General features: G+C 43.3%; 1 pseudogene across 1 annotated transcript; it reads left to right on the top strand.

Annotated features, from left to right (window-relative positions):
• The first annotated feature begins 3,696 nt into the window (after nt 1-3,696).
• Nucleotides 3,697-4,613, top strand: LOC147339809 (glutaredoxin-1 pseudogene; annotated as a pseudogene). The gene has a single exon (XR_015159485.1). The product of XR_015159485.1 is annotated as a glutaredoxin-1 pseudogene (transcript).
• The last annotated feature ends 723 nt before the right edge of the window (nt 4,614-5,336 follow it).

The raw sequence follows: 5,336 nt of genomic DNA, 5'->3' as shown, positions 1-5,336 counted from the left end.
TGGCCAGAAGTGCCAGCAAATTAATGGCCCCAGAGGAACTTACTTCAACCAGTTGGCTCAACCCATCTCTGCAGGGAACTGATTGGTGTATAAATAACCCAGCTTCCTCATCCTCTGGGTACAGTAACTTAAATAAGTGTTCCACACCATTTTCCAGAATTCCACAAGATTATGCTCTCCAGTTGCCTACAGAAGTACCTGACTTAATAATGTATCCTTTATTGGTTGCCCTCCCATAATTGTTTCATTTCCTCACTTCCCTGTTGGTGTTTCCTTTACCTCTAAATAAACTACTTGCACTTGAATCCTTGTCTCGGGGCTGGCTTCTGGGGGAAACCAAAATAAGACAAATATTTAATGGGTACTTTTAGTGAATAATGAGCATCTCTTAGAAAAAAATAGCTAAGGAACATAGTTCTCTTGAATAGAAAAGCTACCAAGAACTTCAAGAGCCAAAAATTTGGTTGGCATCTCCCTGTTGCATGTAGGGTGCATGTGCAGAGGCATCCTGAGCCAGTGCAGTGAGGACTGGGTTGCTTGTGAGCACCCTGTTCACTGGCACACCAAGGACTAGAACAACTTCACCAGGCAAAAGGCTTCTACCAATAACAGAACTGAAATACATTAACATGGGTGATTTAATGATCACCTCAAGATGTCTGATCACTGGGTATCATGGAGTGATATCATGATGGCTTCTCCCAAGAACATGCCAAAACATACTCAGATGATGGCACAAGTCCTAAAGGATACGGGTACTATAGATATGAGCCAAGAGTTATAAATCAGATGTTGGAGTTTGCCTTCTGATACATAATCATGATTCTAGATGATGCAAAGTTTCACTCAGGTAATGCTAAGAATGCTACTGTTTGTGCAGATGATGTGAAACTGGCAATCCAGTATCGTGCTGACCAGTCTTCTACTTCTCCTCAAGAGATTTTCTATTAGATATTGCAAGGCAAAAAAAATAAAACCCTTTGGTCACATATTGTATGATTCTGTTTACCTGAAATGTCGAGGATAGGCGAATCCACAGAGACAGAAAGTAGCTAAGTGGTTGCTTGGGATTGGGGTGGGGGAATGGGCCATGACTACTCAATTAAACCCCATTTAATGTATGGGGTTTCCTTTCAGTGTGATGAAAATGTTCTGTAACTAGATAAAGGTGGTGGTTATACAACACTGTGAGTGTACTGCCACTGAATTCTTTACTTTAAAATGGTGAATTTCATGTTATGTGAACTTTATTTCAATTTTTTAATCTAAAAAGAAATAAACACATGACAGAAAGTAGCTTATCCTCCCTTGTTGTTAAGAATAAAGTGGTTGGGACTGCTAAAGCCACCCTGTGATCAGGAAGAAACAAGTCTGAGGAATAACAACCTTCTAGAGATGGCAGAGCAAAAAGATGGAAGGAACCTGGGTTCTGGATGAGATGTCAAGACACAGTTGATATGCCACAAAACCACTCTTGCTCAGGACTTTTTATTTTGTAAGATAATAAATTCCCCTATTAAGACATCCTAGGGATGGGATGTCCACCAAATGTTTTATTTTTTTCCCTTTTATTTATATTTGCTGCCTGGAAGCTGGCAGGCTTCTGTAAATTTCTCTGAATGATTTCCAGATACTCCCATAATCATTTTCAGGCACCTCAGCTTTTAAAAACACTTCTATTTACCTGCATAAACCAGACATATGCCATTGCTGTTGTTATAAAAGTCAAGCCTGTGAACCTAACCACTTACAGAATCTGACTATTCCAGCCCTCCCAGAATCAGAGGCCAAGGTAGGACAGCACACAGGTGCATCACATCCAGATCCTATCTGCAGTCCACTGGCACTTGAGATTCCCCAGTCAGCAGAAACCTGACCTTCAACAGAAGAGATCCCTCTTTCTAGTCCCAATCTCACATCAATTAATTTCAGTGTTTCCATATATGTATGGATGCCCCTTCCCAGTCTCACCACTAGATACGTATACACACGCACACATTCACAGCACCTGAAACCATGCTCCTGGAGAAAGTTTTTACCTCAAAAATCACTCAGAAATCACAATGCCACAAATCTCTCAGTGTAGGTCTACCTCACCTTCTCCCAGCCCTCATAAGAAAACCATTTTGGGTGGAAGTAGAAAAGAGATAAGGAGGCAGCTTGTCACTTCCTGCCCCTGCCCTACACTGAATCCATGAAAGGCAGCAATCCTCCAGGATACTGGAGCTAAGATTGTTGGGCGGGGGGGTCCCATGTCAGCAGCCACATCTGCCATCAACAGGAGTCACAGCACGGTCTCCTTTGTATTCTCCAAGACATTTTTATATGAAGAAGAACTCAACTGATGTCTATTGACTTGAGTTCTGTGTATCACAGTTGTCACAAATCCCAAGGTGACCTATGCGATGCTGTATAGCTGACAAAAAGCTTCTACGTGTATCATGTTATTTAATTGGGGCTACAGTGCTCAGTGGAAAAGAATCCACCTGCTAATGAAGGAGATGCGGGAGATACAGGTTCAATCCCTGAGTCAGGAAGATTCCCTGGAGGAGGAAATGGCAGCCCATTCCAGTATTCTTGCTTGGGAAATCCCAAGGACACAGGAGCCTGGCGGGCTCCAGTCCATGTGGTCACAAAAGAGTTGGACACGACTTAGCAGCTAATCAACAACGGTTCCTCAACGTGGGTCTTCTCATCTTCATTTTAAGATAGGAAGCCAGGAGAAGTGAATGTCACACAGTCACAGCCTAAAAGTGATCCTCAAACCTCCAGCCAGGCTTTTTGATCCCAGACCTCTTGCCTTTCCTCTTTCTGTTCTCTATTTGGACATCTAGGCCCAGAAGCCAGTACTTGGCCCTAGAGTTCTCCTCTGGAAAACTTCTGAGTCTCCAGGGACTCCTAACTCCCACCTCCATGGTGCAGGCTATCTGATGCTTGCTTTGCTAAAGTCATTGTTACAGTATCTATTTATAACTGTGCTAAGAAATGCTGCTTTCATGGCCAGGCTCATGGAATAAATAATAACCTTGCAGGACTGATGCAGATAAGAACAGAATCTCCTCTAGAAACCCACTAGAAGAACCCACTGTACCTCTATTACTTCTTTTAAACTTTTCAAGATAGCCTCATACAAACCATGAGTGTTGAGACAGGTCAGAAACAGCTTTTTATCTCTTGGCCTCTCCCCCATCCCTTCCTACCCCAAACTCAAAAATTCTTAGTAGAATAAGGACTTTGAATTAGTTTTCTATCACTGCTGTAACAATTTACCACAAATTTAGCATTTTGAAACAACACAAATTGATAATATTACACTTTTGGAGGTCAGATTCTGTGTACAGCAAGGCTCAAGTGAGTCTTCTGCTTAGAGTTTCACAAAAACAAAATCAAGGTGTTGGCCCAGCTGTATTCCTTTCTGGAGGCTCTGGGGATGAATCTACTTCCATGCACATTCAAGGTGTTGGCAGAATCAATTCCTTGTGACTACAGGGCTGATGTCCTCATTTCCTTGTTGGTTGTCAGCCACAAGCCTCTTTCAACTTCTTTGGCCACTTGTATTCCTTATCACACTGCCCTTTCCACCTGCAAGCCCTCATGCTTCACGTCTTTCTGTCTTCCTTTTCTGCACTTAAGGGCTTATGTGACCATATTAGGCCTGTTGGATTATCCCTCTATTTAAAAGTCAGCTGAGACAGTGGAGGTGTACCCCCCGGAGGGAGGCAGCATGGCTCAAGCATTTGTCAACAGCAAGATCCAGCCTGGGAAGGTGGTCGTGTTCATCAAGCCCACCTGCCCCTACTGCAGAAAGACTCAGGAGCTTCTCAGCCAACTGCCCTTCAAACAAGGGCTTTTGGAATTTGTCGGTATTACAGCTGCCGGTAACACCAGTGAGATTCAAGATTACTTGCAGCAGCTCACCGGAGCCAGAACGGTACCTCAGGTCTTCATTGGTCAAGAGTGCATAGGTGGATGCACTGATCTAGTAAATATGCACGAGAGAGGGGAAGTGTTGACACGGCTAAAGCAAATTGGAGCTCTGCAATAATTACAGGTGTCTTCCCAGGCCACCATCTCCACCCCACCCCATCCCTTCTTGCTTTGAAAGTCATTGCTGTGAACCACTGCCCTGAACCCTGACAACTCACAGATCTCACAGGAAATGTTCGATGGTTCTGTCTGTTCTGTCTCTCAATCCGAGAGAAACCACATGAAAAGTTAAGCACGGTTGGTCTTCACTTTGTGCTACAGGGATCAGAGGTCTAAATGTAGGTGCGGTGATCATACAGCAACGCTGTTAGGTCAGACGGTGTCCAGGGAATCCTGGACAAGCATATATTGTTTAGATGACACACAGAAGGAACACACAAACATTTAAATGTTACGCAGAAAACCTGCATCCCCCTCCCGCAAAAAATGTCTGTGAAAACACCCAAATTTGGGAAACACTGTTCTGGATGATTTTCTCTCTCCCCTTCTCCCCCCTCACTCTATGAGAACTTAAGAATTCCTTATTGTGAAGGATTCTAGAATTGCAAGACTGTTAATTTCTTTCTGTAGATGCAAGTATGAATGGTTAATTTCTTCTCTATTAAAGAAGTACTCATGGATCATAAAAAAAATAAATAAATAAAAGTCAGCTGATTAGCAAGTGTAATTACATGTGCAAAGCCCCTTTTGCAACGTAAAATAACTACAGGGTTAATACCAGATGACTAAGACCCTGTGGTCCAAAATTCTGCTTATGACAATCTACCCTCTGGTGGCCCCTATGACTTGCATCTATTCTACATGCATCCATTTCCAAACGGCCTCCAAGTCCAGATTCCTTCTAAGCTTCTTTATGGTATTTAGGCTTTCTCTAAAGTGATTTAGGATTTCTCTGTAATTGTCCTTAATCCTTCTGAGTCCCCACCAGAAATCTTTAATATCCATATTTCTACTAACAGTCTGTGAGCTGTGGTGTTGGAAAAGACTCTTGAGAGTCCCTTGGACAGCAAGGAGATCCAACCAGTCCATCCTAAAGGAAATTAGTTCTGACTATTCATTGGAAGGACTGATGCTGAAGCTGAAACTCCAATACTTTAGCCACCTGATGCAAAGAACTGACTCATGTGAAAAGACCTGATGCTGGAAAGACTGAAGGAGGGAGAAGGGGATGACAGAGGATGAGATGGTTGGATGGCATCACCGACCTGATGGACATGAGTTTGAGCAAGCTCCAGGAGTTGGTGATGGACAGGGAAGCCTGGCATGCTGCAGTCCATGGGGTCACAAAGAGTCGGACATGACTGAGCGACTAAACTGAACTGAACTAACAGTCTGGTCAAGGAAAGCTA

This window comes from Bos grunniens, chromosome X, assembly GCF_055505025.1.
Source record: "Bos grunniens cultivar Pamir isolate PY7600 chromosome X, Bosgru_T2T1.0, whole genome shotgun sequence".
In the NCBI taxonomy this organism is placed as follows: Eukaryota; Metazoa; Chordata; class Mammalia; order Artiodactyla; family Bovidae; genus Bos; species Bos grunniens.
This window is presented reverse-complemented; position numbering and strand designations above follow the sequence as displayed.